This window comes from Pinus tabuliformis, chromosome Q (genome assembly GCF_031772625.1).
Source record: "Pinus tabuliformis cultivar Carrire ecotype Pingquan chromosome Q, CPIR1, whole genome shotgun sequence".
NCBI classification, from domain to species: Eukaryota; Viridiplantae; Streptophyta; class Pinopsida; order Pinales; family Pinaceae; genus Pinus; species Pinus tabuliformis.
Window position 1 is genome coordinate 171,216,035 of NC_142296.1, and position 19,209 is coordinate 171,235,243.

The 19,209-nt window shown below is 32.3% G+C and overlaps 1 long non-coding RNA gene across 1 annotated transcript; it reads left to right on the forward strand.

The window, feature by feature from the left end:
* The first annotated feature begins 14,568 nt into the window (after positions 1–14,568).
* LOC149218778 (uncharacterized) lies at positions 14,569–15,157 on the forward strand. The gene is made up of 2 exons (XR_016248646.1): positions 14,569–14,841; positions 14,997–15,157. It is a non-coding gene; the product is annotated as an uncharacterized LOC149218778 (long non-coding RNA).
* The last annotated feature ends 4,052 nt before the right edge of the window (positions 15,158–19,209 follow it).

Genomic DNA, 19,209 nt, shown 5'->3' on the forward strand with positions numbered 1-19,209 from the left:
TTGAGTCGGGTTGGGTTATTCCATTCACCGGTCATATCACCATTGGTCCACCGTACTGTCCACTTTTGGGGTTAACGCTACTAGGGAAAATTTTAAGAACCCCCCCTAAATTTATATGTATAATAAATGGGCGAATCTCCATGGTATATAGGAAAAATGGAAGGCGATTTTATCAATAATATAATATGTATATATAATTTTTTGGCAAATCTCTCACCAGGCATGTCAAATATTTTACTCAATTATAAAATCTTGTAAGATCTTGGTGAGTCTTTCACTAAATAATAAAACTTTGTAAGTTCCTAGTGAATCTTAGCATTGTGAACTCTTAGAGAATTTTTTGAAAAAGTATAAAACCATATATGACAAGAGCCACATGGTGGCAATATCACTGCTTTTTTACATTTCCACGAAATGGAAATTGTTTATAAAATTATAAAAAGCCAACCAAGTCCCTTATAATATGCAGGTAAGCTTATAATAGAGTCTGATACATCTACTATGCTTGTCTTCATTCAAGTGTCATAGCTGCTATACTTAACACTATGAATCACAACTCTCTCAGAACTCAACTCTATAGTGTAATTAAAACCTTTGGAAATTGAATATGGCAACTCTATAAAAAGGATTAGTGAAATAGAAGCTTTTGTGAATGAGCCCACTAATTATCACTGTTAAACAATCAATCCAGACTATGAAGTCTTCCATCTTGATCAAAATCGTGCTCACGATCAAGGGAGTGCGACCACCTAGCCTGACATAATGGCCATCATAGCTTCCAATAATCAAAAACCACCTTGCAAGGACATCCTAGCTCATGTCTCATGAATTTTATTCATCAATCTTAACTAATATAAATCTTATAAAGATAATATTAGAATCCTCTCCAAATTCACTATTAATACAAGGGTAAAGGAAATTTTCTAGCTCAAGGCACTAGCCAATACCAACTTTGGTATTTGTGATCCCTTTGTGGGGATGCACCTACCCTGCCCTGTTGGGTTTCTGCCTTGTAACATAGTTCAAGGATCACAAGACTTTCCAATCTTCCTACTCCATTAGACACACTTTATATGCTATACATAGTGAATGGAAAAGAAGCATTATAGAACACACAATTTCACAGAAGGAAGAAAAATTTTAGCCAGTTCAATATCAAAATCTTAACCATTGATTAATAAAGAATAACAAGTAGTGTAATGAATTTTTCCGAGTTATTTATTTACAAGCTATAAAGAATGTAGTGGAATGGAAAATATTACTTAGGCAACCCTTCAATATTTTCTACTAATATGTCTATGCATGTACATATGAAATTAAGAGCATTGTTGAATACAAAGTGTCCTTTTCTCTTGCCTCCATTTTGACAAATCAGTGTGAAATCAATGTCACTTTGAATCTCCTTTCCTGTGTGGATGTTTTGACAAATCAATGTGAAATCAAAGTCACTTTGAATTTCCTTTCCTGCAAGGGATCACATCCACAGTTGATTAGTAAAATATAATCTACTATATATTATGTTCAAGAAACTGACTACAATCTACAGTGGAAACGAGACCTCAATTCTTATTCTGAATTTGAATATCTCGAGACAACATAAGAGATAAAAATGCATATGGCCTTAGTAGCTAGAAAACAATCACTCCATCATTACAAGACCACCTAGATTTCGGCACTTAATCTAAATAAGGGCACTAGTTGTAGCGCTTATTTGCATTAACACCATGGAAAAGCAACAGCAATGTTTCAAAGTACACTTACTAGAAAAGTTGTAACGTTCTGAGAATATTTGATGATAGCATCTAAACCTCATAGCTATGGTGGGGAAACTAGGGAACCCAAATATTGGAAGATATCTCATACCAAATCTGAGAAAAAAATAAAAAAGGGAAAAAATCAAAATCTATAAATCAATCAATGAATTGTTTACAAATCAAATACAACTCCTTTAACTAACGGTTAAATTGTGGTGATATATTTAAATATTTAGTAAGAGGGTAACTTCAAACCACGGAATATTACCTTTGTCATTACTTTCATCCCTCAGTGACTGAGATTACAAATCAATACTTATGGAAAGATTGTAATAAATTATGTGAAATAGTAAAGCGTAACCTCTATTTTCAAGCAACAAAATCAAGACATTGTTACATCAAGAGCCATAATTGATACATAATCAATGAATCAAGTCCTTGTATGGCACAAGCTTGTTTCACAACCTCTATTTTCTCAATAACAAAATCAAGACATTGTATGTGGTTATTGCCAAAAGGAAACTGCGTTCTAATTTGGAAGAGGATCTTATCAAAAGAGATGGATTTATTCAAAGCTACAAAGCCTATTGGGCTACTGAAAAATAAGTTGGAATATGGGATCATGATACTTAAATTGAAAAAATATGCTTTCCTTTTAGAAACATTACAGTTATACAATGTTTTTTGAAAGCATTAGAATTTGAAATTGGGCCTTTCTATCAAGACAAATTTTCATTAACAGAATGTACTTTCCTACCTGAAATGTTGTAGATATCCAAGAAAAACTTGAAAAGCATAAGAGAACTTAGCATAATTTACTTTCTTTCCTTCCTTAACATTCTTAAAGAGTTGAGGTTCCCCAATTCATCAAGTAACTTTCGAAGGAAATGACAGTTAGTAATAGTCCAATTAACAACTGAAGATATGTCACAAATACGAGGGGGCATCTCCTCCAAATCACAAAAGTGCTCCAGGTTAAAATCTAGCATTATTGGAAGCTTAATGCTCGACTGATTGTTATTGAACCCAGACCATTTTTCCATTCTTCACTAAAAGCTTAAAAATAGCTTCTCTAAGTTCTACATGACTTTACTATGCTCTTGAAGTGGGGGCACATGCAGGCTCTCCAAGTGAATAGTCTTAAACTAAGTGAAGATAAGGCCGATAGATCATTCAGTGTGGATCTCTTTAACCCATAATTGAATACTATGTCTCTCTTGAACCCATAATTGAATCTATTAGGACTTTCAAATTTTTCATGGAACTCAAAAATGTTGGAAGAAAGTATTTGCTTCCAAAAAGAGTAAAACTAAAGCCTTTGCTTGAGGACAATTGATGTCACACCACTAACACTTCTCCATGGAATCTATATAGGTAAACCACAGATGCAGAATTCCATTAGAATATTGTGTTTACTGAATACACAAATGAAATCATTTCATTTCTTTAAAATATATTTTGAAATCAAAATTATTGAAATTACATATCGATATCCTAGTGGGTGTAGGATAAAATTCACCCATGTCATTCATAGAAAGCATGAGAAAAAACCTAATACTGTATATAAACCAAGAAAAATTTAAATTCATCACTTCTAGGGACCTCGTAACCACCATTCCAATACACAAGTATGTTCCTGTTTGCAATTAGAAAATTACCCAAATTACAATCTGTTTACTCCAGCATATGCTGGAAAGTTATAGAAGAATGACTAGTGCAATCAATCCATTCCTTTTAGCCCTGGATTTGTTTTAGTTTAAAACAGAAGTATACAAATATACTTGTCCAATGTCTATGCTTTAACCATTCACCTTAAGATGTTTTTACAATATAATTCCCTAAGTCTATTTAATATCTTCATTATCATAAAAACCAACCTATATCCATCTTAACTCCACATCTACCACTCTTAGGGGGATGAAATCTATTTATGCCTTTGAGCACTTGGTAGATCCAGAATTAAGATGGATCTAGGATGATAGAATTTCCCCTTTAAATAGTCTATGCTCACATGAATACCATGGTATTTCCATGGGTCAATACCATGTGCCATTTTGGTGAATACCATGGGTCAATACCATGTGCCATTTTTATTTTTATTAATACTAATATTAGGGTTAATAATGTTTTTTTGCATGGTATTAATAACAATCTAGTTCATGGTATTTGTCCCATAGTATTTTGCCCATAGGTTTCACCTAAATATAACGCTAACACATTTTTTGAGTGTTCGTAAATATAAGGTGACTTATGGAGTAAATATAAAAAAAAAAAAAAGTTTTGTTTGTTTACCATACCTCTCGTTTATTTATATTTTTATTAATTTACCATACCTCTTTTACAAATATGGTATTTGGCCCATAGGATTCACTTAAATAAAACCTCTTTCTTGAGCCTTCACAAATAGAACGAGGGTTATGGACTAAATATAAAAAGAGGTTTTATTTATTTACCATACGTCTAGTTTATTTATATTTTTATTTATTTACCATACCTTTTGAGTAAGTATAAAAAGACGTTTTATTTATTTACCATACCTCCACTTTACTTATATTTTTATCTGTTTACACCCTTGCATGTATATAAGGTGACTTATGGAGTAAATATAAAAAAATGTTTTATTTATTTACCATACCTCTCATTTATTTATATTTTTATTAATTTACCATACCTCTTTTATAAATACGGTATTTGGCCCATAGGAATCACTTAAATAAAGCCTATTCTTGAAAATGGGCGAATGGATTCGCTTAAATAAAACCTATGCTTGAAAATGGGGGAATGGAAGGTTGTGACTCCTAGTTTCAAGGGCTAAATTTACCTTTTTTATCCTCTCCCTTAAAATAAGATGGGCTATTTGAGCTGATTTATAAAAATGTGCTATGATATAAAATATTCGCCCACTAAAAATTTAAAACCCATTAATTTCGCCAAAGGGTGAACATTCGCCCCTAAAATTTTCTATGAATGCTACCAATCCATTTCAGTGTCGCCAATATGTTCAAGAGAATTCGCTCAGAGAATTCACCTACCCAGCTTGTGTCTCATCCGCTACAATACCTTCACGCTTCATTCTTTCATGACTGCCACCCTAAACCTTGTATCATCAAATCGTTTTCACCTCTACAAAATCATTTACTCTGTTCCATGTCGTAGATGTGAGATCCATTAATGTCCTCCTACGACGGGTCACCTTTTGTCGACATCAGCTCATTATCCAAGAAGCCGACCTAGGGACAACCCTTCCAGTACTTTGAAGCTTGCATGCCTCAATGGCAAGTTTCTCACTTCCGGTGACAGGTTTACATTAATGGCCTTCGATCGAAAGATTTTGCGTGGTGTTCGACATTGACTCATGTATTCGCACCACGTGAATTGTACTGCAGTACCTTGAGGGTCATCATCGTTATCGGTGATTCCTCTCGCGCCTGTTAACAGCTTACATCATTGGCTGGTAATCAGGCGATGTCCTTCCATGTTCAACATCAGAACATCTTTTTCACATGGATCGACTTGTACCTTCGGGCGAAGATTGAACGAGTTTTGAAGACCCCGGATCTAGTTTCATCCATCCGGGCTGCGATATAATCAAGAAAATAAAGACATCAAATGTACATCATTTCTACACAGATAATCATCCAAACTAAGGGATGATGGCTCTACCAGAATCATCAGTCTGCACACAGACAGTTGTCTGTCCTATGTACATGAAAATGAATTTATCAAACTGAGCATGGGAATGCCCGCCTCAGCTAGATCATGAAAATATTATGAAGATAATGTATTGTATTATATCTTATTACAGGTCACCTTCCAGTGCGAAAAACCTTGTATCCTCATTATAAATCATTTCACCTGACATCAAAAGATTTACGACCTCATGCTTTAGGGGGCAACTGTTATAGACATATTTGGGCACTGCAACCCCAATCACATTTTTCCATAAACCAAGCGCTTATAAGTCCCTAAAAGTGTTGTTTCATACCCTAAAGGAGCAAGGTCAGCTGATTACACCATCTCCCAGAAGTTTTCCATGAGAAACCACTCAGAATTGGTCAAAGCAGGACCATACAGACCGCCCAGTGCAAAGGGTGCGATGCATCTCACCTGCCACATGAAAAAAGTGTGATGCATACTGAAAAGCTCTTCTGTAGGGTGAGATGAGCGAGAGCAGACAAATGGCACAAGCAGTTTGCTAAGTGGAGACCCTAAGAATCTTCTAGAAGTTGCTCATTTGACACTTGCCTCCCTGAATTCACCCAAGGATGAGTAAGAGATCATGAAATCTCCAAGTAGAACCAAGAACTATCAGAGAGATGACACTAATCAAAATCCCAGAAGTTGACTCACCCCCCTCCAAATATCTATAAATGGATCCCTCATCCCAGAGATCCAAAGGTTGGAATTTGGTATTTTCCCTATGAAGACATTGTTGGGTGATCTTGCTTTGTGTGAGGTGAAGAGGGATTTCAAGCTGGGAGGATGGCATTGGGTCAGACCAAGTGGTTGTAATCCTCTCTTCTACTACTGTTACTAATAAAGCTATTTGAGTTTTCCTCCATATTCTTATGTATCTCTGAATATTGTGTTGATATATGCATTTGTATGGTCAATATATATCTGATCCTATATTGTTTACAGTGAAATATCTCTATGCTTTGATGGTATTATGCTGCTGTGAATCTACAAGTGCTCTTTGAAGTGGGACAAGTAAGGAAGCAGTGGCGAGATTCTATCAAAGGGGAAAGGAAACAAGCAATGAGCCAAGCATAAGACTGAGGTTGGTACTCTCTTCTTCTTTCTCATCTCTCTCTCGTAAAGGAAAAACAAGTGACTTTAATCTGTTTGTTTCTAAGATAGCTACCCGTCTTAGTGGGACTAGCAGCTCTGAATAGACACTAGATTTCCCAATAACACCTGTCTCCTAGCATAACCTTCAAAATTTCTACAAATCCATCAATATACCTCAGGTGAGACCTCACTTGCTCGTGGGTGTTGAAAATATCAGTGTCTGAGAGAGATTTTTTGGCAAATTGTTGAACGGTAGGTCACTTCCCTCAAACGCAAACATGTACCTCATGCACTAAATCAAGAATCAAATAACTTGATATGTTACATTTAATCGAATATACAATTTATTCTTCAACAAATAATAAATAAAATCCTTTAAATTTGTGTTATTGTACTATTTTAACTTTTGCAATTTTATGTGTCCTTAATGATAGACAAAATGTCTACTAAAAATGGAGAAACATTTTTAAAACTTTACTTTCACAAAACTTCAATAACCTAATAATTATGAAAATATTCACATTAAAAAAATATATAATTAATAATAATAATAATACACCAAAATTTTAAACCAAATCAACATTATATTTATTATTTTTCACATTTATTCTACAAAAATATAAAATATACCATTTATATATTTTAAAAAGGAAAATTCAAAAAACATACCACCTATATAATATATACATTGATTAATTATTATTATAATAAAATATTCAAAAGTAGACAACCAAGGATCAAAAGCAAACTTGTTGGATTATTGTGCAACTAATCAAATTCAATCGATATAAAGGTAGTACTTTATATTTTTCCATTTTTATTAAAAGATACTCGTATAAATAAATAAAATGAACAAAAAATCTTATTGCACATGTAATTTTTTTTTAAAGTTCTTCAATTGATTTCTATTGATAGAAAAATATATTATATTGGTAATTCTTTTTACCAACAACTGTCTTGGAGGATCATGATTGTCTCCTAAGATAAACATAGACACATCAACAACTACTGGTAGCAAAAATTACAAGATGGGACTACCCTACTAGATTGCACAAAGGCTAGGAACTACAACAAAGTCTACAGTGATCCACTAATCTCCTTGATTTTTTCACTGAGCCAAACAGAATGCCAGAATCGAAATAACATCAATCAAAAACCACCTATATTACTGAAAAAACAATATTATATTGTTTACTAAAAAAGAGTACCTTCCAACAGTAAAGACTAGAACATATTGCATGGTGGATTTATTAGTCCAAAATAATAACTGACGAGTGAGGAGAAGAGTTTTCATGGGCAATGTTTAGAGGTGGAGCATTGATGACTATGGCCTCGTCCTAATGATCATTTGAATAAGTCTTTGAATTTTATATGACAAAGTGTTCCACTTGATTCAGTCTAACCACGATATCATCCAAATTATACCTGATATCCCTCAGGATTCTCTTAATCTCCACCTGACTTGCAAAGAGCTTGTAGTTGTCAACTTGCTTGTTACAAATTACCATGGTGAGTAGTGTTTCCAACTGACGATGTAAGGTCATTGAGTGAAAAAAGTGCAATATTCTCCTCCGAAACTTCCCTGTATCGGGGAACCATTTGAGGTTGTTTCCATCAATCGTTGAATATGAGTGATATTTACTATCCCTGAACTCCCTGGCTTCCAAATGTAGAATTTCTTTTTTAACCTCGAGAGGAGCTGAGTCAAAAAAGTTTGCCACCAATTCCCACCCGAATAGACGTTGATGATTGGAAGAGGATGCATCAAAGGAACCAACCTTGTGGTTGGGAAGTCACTAGCAAGGAGCCATATCTTCATAAGACCTGCAAATAAACCAAAAGACGACAACACTAGAAAACTAAATGACCAAGTGATGATTGACGACATTGATGGTAAAAACCCATTATAAGACGAGCCACAGACTCAGTAGAAACCCTAAAGAGAAGTATGTGTAGTGGAAGAGGATTAATTGAAGGCATAAAAAATCCCAAACTAATATATTCCCATACTTTCCGAAACCCAAAATTTTGTGAGAACCATGAATTTCCATATTTAGAAAAGTTTAAATTAGCAAATATATAGTGAAACCATAACCTTTTTCAGAACCAAATAGGGAAGGTAGCAAGGTACCATACTCCATAGACCAGCGCTAAGAAACTGAATGAAATCCCATCATGCTTAGAGGGCTACGGTGTCGCAAAGGGTAAGACTACCACTAATTTGAAGGACAGACTGATCCCCAAGTTATGTAAAAAGATCACCAAGAACATTGACACCTAATAAGAAACATAAGACACCCTTGTGGGGAGTTGGTCACAAGACACCAAATGACTACGGGACAGGGTATTACCCAACTCTTTGACAAACAATGATTCTATCCTACTATGACCAACAGAGGAAATGAAAATGAAAACCAACTTCCCGTGACTGTAGCATAATTTTCTACTATCAAACATAGAGAGAATAATGATTTAACCTTAAGGCTGTTAGCAATGAAGCCACCACCCTCAGACCAGGGTGGAGCTTATATACTATGTGACAAACATGATGAAATTAGTACGAAGACTAATGTGGGCACCATGATCTCTCCATAACTAGGGCCAAGTGTACAACCATAACCATAGCTCTGCCATCCTAAGACGCTACCAAAGGAAAAGATCATAAATGAGCTTTTCCAGAATGTCATAGAATTCCCCTTCCACAACTAATTTTCCATGGGACAGATGATCCATTTCAGAGCAGACAAAAGGAATTACCTTACCAAAACCATTGATGTAAACAAAACCCCATTTCCGCTGTCTCCCAGCATAACCTTCAAAGGTTCTACAAATCCATCAATATACCTCAGGTGAGACCTCACCTACTTGTGGGTGTTGAAAATGTCAGTGTTTGAGAGAGATTTGTTGGCATATTATTGAACCCTAGGTCACTACCCTTGCACGCCAACATGTACCTCATGCACTAAATCAGGAATCAAAGAACTTGATATGTTACATTTAATCGAATATGCAATTTATTTTTCAACAAATAATAAATAACATGCTTTAAATTTGTGTTATTGTATTGTTTTAACTTTTGCAATTTTATGTGTCCTTAATGATAGGAAAAATGTCTACTAAAAATTGAAAAACATTCTAAAAACTTTACTTTCACAAAATTTCAACAACCTAATTATTATGAAAATATTCACATTGAAAAAAATTATAATTAATAATAATAATAATACACTAAAATTTTAAACCAAATCAAAATTATATTTATTATTTTTCACATTTATTATACACAAAAATAAGATATAGCAATTATATATTTTAAAAAATAAAATTCAAAAAACATACCATCTATATAATATATAGATTAATTAATTATTATTATAATAAAATATTCAAAAACAGACAACCAAGGATCAAAAGAAAACTTGTTGGATGATTGTGCAACTCATCAAATTCAATCAATATAAAGGTAGTACTTTATACGTTTCCATTTTTATTAAAAGATACTCGTATAAATAAATAAAATAAACAAAAAAGCTTATTGCACATGTAATTTTAGTTTTTAAAGTTCTTCAATTGATTACTATTGATAGCAAAACATATTACATTGGGAATTCTGTATACCAACAATTAACCTGGAGGATCATGATTGCCTCTTAAGATAAACATAGACACAACAAGAACTACTGGTAGCACAAATTACAAGATGGGACTACCCTACTAGATTGCACAAAGGCTAGGAACTACAACAAAGTCTAATGTGATCCACTAATTTCCTTGAGTTTTTCACCGAGCCAAACAAAATGCCAGAATTGAAATAACATCAATCAGAAACCACCAACATTACTGACAAAACAATATTATATTGTTTACAAAAAAATGAGTACCTTCCAATAGTAAATACTAGAACATATTGCATGGTGGACTTATTAGTCCAAAATAATAACTTATGAGTGAGGAGAAGAGTTTTAATGGACAATGTTTAGAGGTGGAGCGTTGATGACTACGACCTCGTCCTAATGATCATTTGAATAAGTCTCTGAATTTGATACCACAAAGTGTTCCACTCGATTCAGTCTGACCACGATATCATCCAAATTATACTTCATATCCCTCAGGATTCTCTTAATCTCCTCCTCACCTGCAAAGAGCTTGTAGTTGTCAACTTGCTTGTTACAAATTACCATGGTGAGTAGCGTTTCCAACTGACTATGTAAGGTGATTGAGTGAAGGAAGTGAAATCTTCTCCTCTGAAACTTCCCTGGATTAGGGAACCATTTGAGGTTGTTTCTGCCAATCATTGAATAAGAGTGATATTTACGATCCCTAAACTCCCTAGCTTCCAAATGTAGAATTTCTTTTCTAACCTCGAGAGGAGTTGAGTCAAAAAAGTTTGCCACCAATTCCCACCCGAATAGACGTCGATGACTGGAAGAGGATGCGCCAGGGGCACCACCCTTGTGGTTGGGAAGTCACTGGCGAGGAGCCATATCTTCATAAGACCTGCAAATAAACCACATGACGACAACACTAGAAAACTAAATGACCAAGTGCTGATTGACGACAGGATGGTAAAACCCCATTATAAGATGAGCCACAGACTCAGTAGAAACCCTAAAGAGAAGTATGTGTGGGTGGAAATGGATTAATTGAAGCCCTCAACAATCCCAAACTAATATATGCCCATACTTTCCAAAACCCCAAATTTTGTGAGAACCATGGGTTTCCAAAGTTAGAAAAGTTTGAATTAGAAAATATATAGTGAAACCACAACCTTTTTCAGAACCAAATGGAGAAGGTAGCAAGGTACCATACTCCACAGACTAGCACTTGGACACTGAACGAAATCCCGGCATGGTCAGAGGGCTAGGGTGTCGCAAATGGTAAGATTGCCACTAATTTGAAGGACGGACTGATCCCCATGTTATGTAAAAAGAGCACAAAGAACATTGACACCTAATAAGAAACATAAGACACCCTGGTGGGGAGTTGGTCACAAGGCACCAAATGACTATGGGACGCGGTATTACCCAGCGCTTCGACAAACAACGATTAAATCCTACTATGACCAACCGAGGAAATGCTAATGAAAACTAACCTCTCGTGACTATAGCATAATTTTTTACTATCCAACATAGAGAGAATAATGAGTTAACCTTAAGGCTCTCAACAATGAAGGCACCACCTTTCCACCACCTTGAGACCAAGGTGGAGCTTATATAATATGTAACTGACATGCTAAAACTAATATGAAGACTAATGTAGGCACCATGAGCTCTCCATAACAAGGATGTACAACCATAACCATAGCTCTCCATAACAAGGACGTACAACCATAACCATAGCTCTGCGATCCGAAAAACACTACCAAAAAACACTAATAAATGAACTTTCCCAAAATACCAGAAAATTCCCCTTCCACAACCCATCCACCATGGGACAAATGATCCATTTCAAAACCGACCAAAAAAAATTACCTTACCAAAACCACTAATGTAAACAAAACCCCCCATTCTCCCGGCTGCTAACATTTAATACGAATGAAATTGGGTAGATGACGCAAGTTATATGAGCCATAAAAATGCCACGCGCAACCCATGTAGAACCAAATATAGAAATCACCCGTGTAAATTAAAAAAAAAAACAGAATTGTATCAAAAGCACCGAGGATCCTATTACTGGTTGGATTATTGTGTAACTAATCAAATTCAATCGATCTAAATGTATTATATATTTTCTCATTTTTATTAAAAGATGTTAGTATAAATGAATAAAATGAAACCAAAAAAAAGCTTATTGCACACGTAAATTCAAAATAAAATTAAAAACAAAGATATGAACAAATAGACTTATTGCACATGTAAATTCAAAATAAAAGATTTTTGGACAATACGCTCTATGAGATATTAATTATGTCGACAGTTAGGTTTATTGTGTTAAAAAGACTCACTATATAGTTTAATATATGTGTAATTTTTTTTAATTTAAAATTGATATGTATTTTTTTGAATAAAAATAAAATATATTTTAAAGATGATAATGATGGTGGTTAATGTCTGTTGAGACAAAACATTGGTTTATTGGATCTAAAGAAACAAATTCTAAATATTATTTTTTTAAATATTAAAAAGATAATTCTTTTTGATAATAATAAAATCTTTTTTCTTGAATTTATTAGACTTCATACCTTCTATTTGATAACTTTGGATACAAATGCAATATTTATGCAAGGTTTTACACAAAAAATGGATAGCAATAAGATGAAAATAAATATACTTATTAAGAATGATTGTTCATCATTGTTTATGTATTCTTTGACATTTTAATAAGTGGGAGAAAAAATGTAAATGGGTGGATCTATTATTGGATGTTACCCACCAAAATTTATGCAAATCCTTACACCTAAGTAGGCAATTAATTTCTCCACTTTAAATATCAATTTATCAATCCCTTCCAAGGCATGACTATAAATACACTTACATGTTGACCACTACTAGTTTAACATTAACTATGACAAGTTTTAATGTTTAAATTATAAAAATAAATAGGGAATATAGTTGGTCAAAAACTTTTTGTTCTATAATTCACAAATACCTATTTCAGATTTTTAGTCTGCAATATCTATTTCTTCTAAATCTGTCAAATTCTATTAATTATAATTGAAAATCAAATTTAATGGACCTATCAAATAATTTTAAATTAATTTGGACACAATTATCTTATATGCAATTTTCCTAAAAACATAAATTTTTTTAACTTAAATATTAAGAAGTAAGTTTCCTACCACCGTGGTTAACTTGTTAAATATTATAATAATGTTACATCATTACGACTTGACTTTTAACTCCAATTCACGACTTTCTCCCATACTCAGAAAGAACTATGGTGACCAATAAATAACATATACTGTGGTGACCAATAGATAACAGATAATTCGATTTTTGACGATATATCTTAGTGGAAAGTGAAAGATTGGTAGGGAAAAGGGACTGAGAGCACTTCGGAAAAATGGTTTCAGAAGAAATGAGCATTCATCTATAAACAGTAACGCAATCAAGGTTTTATTTCGTTTTTTTGGGAAGTTATACCATGTCATATATTTATAAGGAATCAAATAAAGTTGTAGATGAACTTTCCAAGGGAAATTGTATAATACAGATTGTTTCAAATTCTATAGCTCTTTTTCATATTTAAATTCAATTTGTTTACCTTTTTGAAGCATTAAAATTTTCAGACTCTTATGTTTCTATTAGAATTATCTCTTTTATATCTGAAAATGTTATTCTTTGTTAATGGACATATATGAACTATAAAAAAAATATAATTAATTTCACTTTAATAAATTTTTTCCTTCATTTCTTTTTATTAGGGATATTTTTACTTTTATTATTTTTAAAACCTTCGGCCCACTCCTCCTTGGATACCGTAATAAATAGTTGGAATTTTCGGAAGGCTCCCATGGCCTGTGAATAGGAATGGAATAAAAGTGGCAAACTTTCTGCCATGGAATAAACAGATGTAAGTTTACCTCCAAAGCATGCAAGTTGCACAAATGTGCAATAAAAAGAAGAATCCAAAGCTTGCAAGTTGCACAAAATGTCAATAAAGATGGAGGAGATCAAAAACAGATTCTCTGACAAGAAAAGAAGGCTGCCAAAGGCTTTAAGAATAGTAACTGTCCATTACCAACCGGGTATCGTATGCCCACTACTCTGTCAGTCATTTCAACCAGAAATAGACATTTGGTACAATTAGGTATTAGTAACTGGTCCTCAAAAATGAGTAAGTCATGGGATTTGAATTTAATCTCGGTATATTCATTTTTATTAATTAATTTTAATATCAATGAATTTAAGGAAAACATTTTCAAATTAAAAATAGAATGCTTTTCCAAGGTTATTTTCCCCTTATAAAATTTATTAAACTTGCATGAGAGTTAAAACCTCTTCAAATCTACTATCTCAACATTCAAACTTACTCTAATAAATTAAAATATTAAAATGTGAATGGTAGAAATATAATCGAACACACTGAGGAGCCAGTCAGAAAATAGTTAATTGTAAACCGTCATGATGGGGACTTCCCGACTGCGCAGCCCGAGATAGGCCGCCAACGACAGTTCCCGGAAAGAGGCCAAGTCAGTGGAGAGAACCAGAGGGCAGACGTGTTAAAATTTTGGATCACTGCCACCGCCGAGCAACTGTTATTTATATGGATAACAGAGAGAGAGTAATTAAAGTATTTTATTTTCTTCCGTGGATTGATACCGAGGTATTGCAGGATCCCAGGTAGCAAGATTAAGGTATGAAGCCAAGCAACTGTTGTTATTTATATGGATGACATTGTGAGACAGTAATTTATTTTCGTGTTTTCTTTCTTTTTGCATTCATATCGAAGGCATTGCAGGATCCCGGGAAGGGTACGAAGCCTAACAAAGTTTCTGCTACTGTTTTATAGTGAGAATGCAGAAATTCAAGATTGGAGGCGGCCATATGTTGATGATTGGAATGCTGTTTCTTCTAGCAGCTACCTGTATCACTGGTGTAATGGTGTCCGCTTCTTGTCCTCCTAACTGCGACCCGCCCTGCTGCCCGCATGTGTGTCCGTATGATTGCAGATTCGCCACAGTAGAGGAAGGGGAGGGCGTGGGTCGAGTTGTCGATAAGAAGGAAGAAAGGGTGGCTCCTAGAGCCCACAGGCCCTGATTCCCCACATGTTTGGTTATGGGTATGGAGCCCAGAGTGGAAGTCTGCTCCGGCCCTCGTGATCCCTTCTCGTAATAGATTGCGAGTGTGTACACACTTAAATAAATAGAAATAAATTAATATAAGAAATTCAACGTATGTGAGTGTGTACACATAACAAATGAGTTGGAACTCTATATATATATATAGAGTATTGTATTATTTGTATTGGTGTAAGTATGGTTTTGTTTCTTAACAAAATTATAATTTTAAAATAATAATAAGTTAAATATTTTTATATTTTAAAAAATATATATAACAAGATTTTTATTCATGGAAATTTATTTATGAAGATTTGTTATAATACCATTAGCCATTGCCATAGCTTATCATTGTTACATGTTCAAAAAAATAAGTCATTTTATATAACACTTGTTTATATATTATTATTTTTAATTATCGAATTAAATTAAAATAGAAAAAAAATGCATAACTACTTTGAAAGTAATTTTAGCATTTAATTGTGTATACTATTAAGCCACTATACTTAAATTTAAATCCACTAAAATATAATCTTGTGACATTAAGTTTATTACCAATTTTGTCAACCTATAATTTTACAAGGGCCGAAATAATCAAATTTCATAGAATTATAGTTTTGAAAACATTCTCATTGTTTGAATCTAGCTCACAATTTACTATAGATAACGACATTTTTAATGAATAGAACAATAAGAGTATAGTCATCTTAGCTTCACCTTTATAGTGCTCATGGACATAGACAATTATTATAGCCCTATATGAAGTTCAATGATGATTATAGCACTTCCATAAATCACGAGTTATAGACTTATCACGCAGAAGAAGTAATTTTGCAAAACAAGAGTTTTGCGAAGTTGACAATGCCTGCATAATAAAGGATGCGTGGAGAGGGGATATGTGTATGAGAAGAGTGTGTGGAGGCAATGCGTTTGTGGAGCAATGAACTCATTTTCTTCCGCACACATGAAATTTTACTTGGATTATATAGATGGTTTTTATTTTCTTTTCAAGGGTTCATTTCGAATCATTTTGAAATATATATATTCATGCAATCTATAAACATTTTAAAAAGTAGTGTATCCATTTTTTTCTATTTTTGTTATTCATTATGTATTGTAGGTATTATTATAGTATATATAAGTTGTGGATAGCTAAAGTCTTTATGGAAGAAATGCATGTGCGAAAGTGTGTAGATAAAAGGCTAAGTTCCATTGCCATGTACAAGGTGGATCCAAAATGAAATATTTAATTTATTATCGTGTTGGGAAAACAACCCAGATATTTAGATTTGGTGTACTGATTGCTCTAATTGTAGAACTATTTTTTCATTGCATGAAGAGAAATGAAGCTACTTTAATGCATGGAAGAGAAATATAGAGCCCAAAGTGACTACACTTGATTGTAAATGATAAATGATAAAGTTATCATGAATAAATTAATAACAACTAATAAACAATTACTTACCTTCTTTGTAAGTAATAAAATAATGCAATTATGAAAAAAAAGTTAATAGTTTCAAGTTTTTTTTTTTTTTTGTAAGCTTCGGTGGGACCTTCTCATTTTACAACTTTTTACAACCTCGCAGGATTCGAACTTGGGTGGGGGGTGTGAAAGCCATCCGCCCCAGCCATTACATCATGCACGTCATGTGCCGGTAATAGTTTCAAGTTATTCCCATTTTGTATTTGAATAATTTTGTTTAGTCATATGTGGAGCTAAAATAAATGTCAGGAAATATGATTCGCAAATACATAGTTTCATATAAGCAATTTTATGCATTTCAAATTTATTTATTTTCTTCACTTGTATAGATTCTATGAAGTCTCCATCGTAAGTCACTAAATTGTTGTTATGTTAGATTACTAATGGATGTGCAATTGTAGCTCAACTTCTCCATGCCAAGTTTTATAGCATCAATCCCAAATTGGCCTCTCTACAAATAAGGTAACTTATCAAATGGGGATTGTAACCTTAAAACGAGAACTCTAGCTAAAATTCCCCAAAAAACATGAAAAATAACTTCGGGAAATGAAAAGTGTGTATGTTGGAGCAACATTTTTTAAGGATAAATTTCCAATATTTTTTAAAACTCGCAGTGAAAACCAATTTTTAAATGCAAAAAAACACCTTAAAGTTAAAAGTGTTGATGTTGGAATTTTTTTGGGTAAATTTTCAACATTTTTTAGCAATGGTGTTAAAGATAAATTACCATGACTCTCAAAAACCTTAAAATTTCAACAATTTTCAGACATGACATTAAAGATAAAATATCTTCTCTCCGAAAAGCATTAAAATTCCAACAATATTTAGCCATGACATTAAGAATAAAATACTTATAACTATTTTCAACCATAGCATTAAAGATAAAATATCATGACTAAGAAAAACCTTAAAATTTTGTCAAATTTTCAAAGATGAAATTAAAACCAAATATCACAAAGTTCAATATATTTCAACCATGGCATTATGAAAAAATTATATGACTAAAAATAACTTTAAAAATGAACAACTAGATGAAAATCATTATACCAAGAGTAATTTCTTTTTTAAATACTAAAAGTATAGCTATTTTAAAATTTTAGTATAAAAGAATTTGACACAATGCAATAGAAATTTAAAAATCAACCATATAATTGACACGTAGTGAAGGTGAAGTAAATTCATTGCAATGAAATCTTAAAAATCAACTATGAAATTGACACAATTTTGGGGCAGACTTGACTCATTATAAGAAAACTTTAAAATCAACTATTAAATTGACACATAATGAGATTAGGTTGTTAGTCAAGGATCAACACAATCTCTATCAAAATAAATTAATAAAAACCAAAAATACAAAACAAAACAAAAATTGAAAAAACTTAAAAGTAAAACCAAAACACACAATTTTAAAAAATAATAACTAATAAACCAAAAAAAACTATATTAAAACATTAAAAATTAAAAAAACAAAAAAATCAAACATTATATATATATAAGCCACCAAAAAATAAAGCATAAAAATTGTTTAAAAAAACTAAATTAACTCATTAAAAATAAAAGAATAGAAAAAACACATATTAAATTGAAAAAACAAAAACATATTTTCAAAAAAATATAATTTAAAGAAAAAAAATAAATATTAAGGCAAAAAAATAAATAAATAAATAAAAATTGATATCCAAAAAATATATATGACAATTTAAAAATAGTTAAATTAAAAAATTATTTAAACCATAATAAATATTAAATTAAAACAAATTAACGTTTTTATTAAAATGAATATAACAAAATTAAAAAAATAATAATAAATTAAAAAATAAATGGCATATATATATATATATATTTGAAAATTCAAAAAAAATAATCATTAAAATAAAAAAATATAAAATATATATATATAACTAAAATTCACCACGCATGGCACCTAGTTAGGCGTAATGACTTTTTTTTTGGGGTAATGAGTTTTTTTGTTTAAGTGTTATATATATATATATATAGACACACACATATATATAGTCAAGTTATATGCCATCTTTCAAGCTTGACTTGTGGTTTCAGGAGCCATGATCCATGGGCATCTAAGTTGTAGTCACCTGAGGATTGCATCTGGCTTGAGCCACAACATCCCTATGCTGACTGGATTTTTTAGCATGTCTCCTCCCCCTATCACAGGGAACAGTCACCCTCTATGAGGCTTGATCTTAGGTTTCATTACTAATGAGATGCATCCTCAACCAATTGTGCAAAAAGACTTGACTTTAATATCTTTTTTCCTATATTGTTTTAACTTTTTTACTTTATATTTATATTTTTATTTATTTTTTTAATTTTTGTGTTTCATTTTTTTAAATATTTCTTTTCAATTTTTTATTTTATTTTAACTCATTAAAAATAAAAGAATAGAAAAAACACATATTAAATTGAAAAAACAAAAACATATTTTCAAAAAAATATAATTTAAA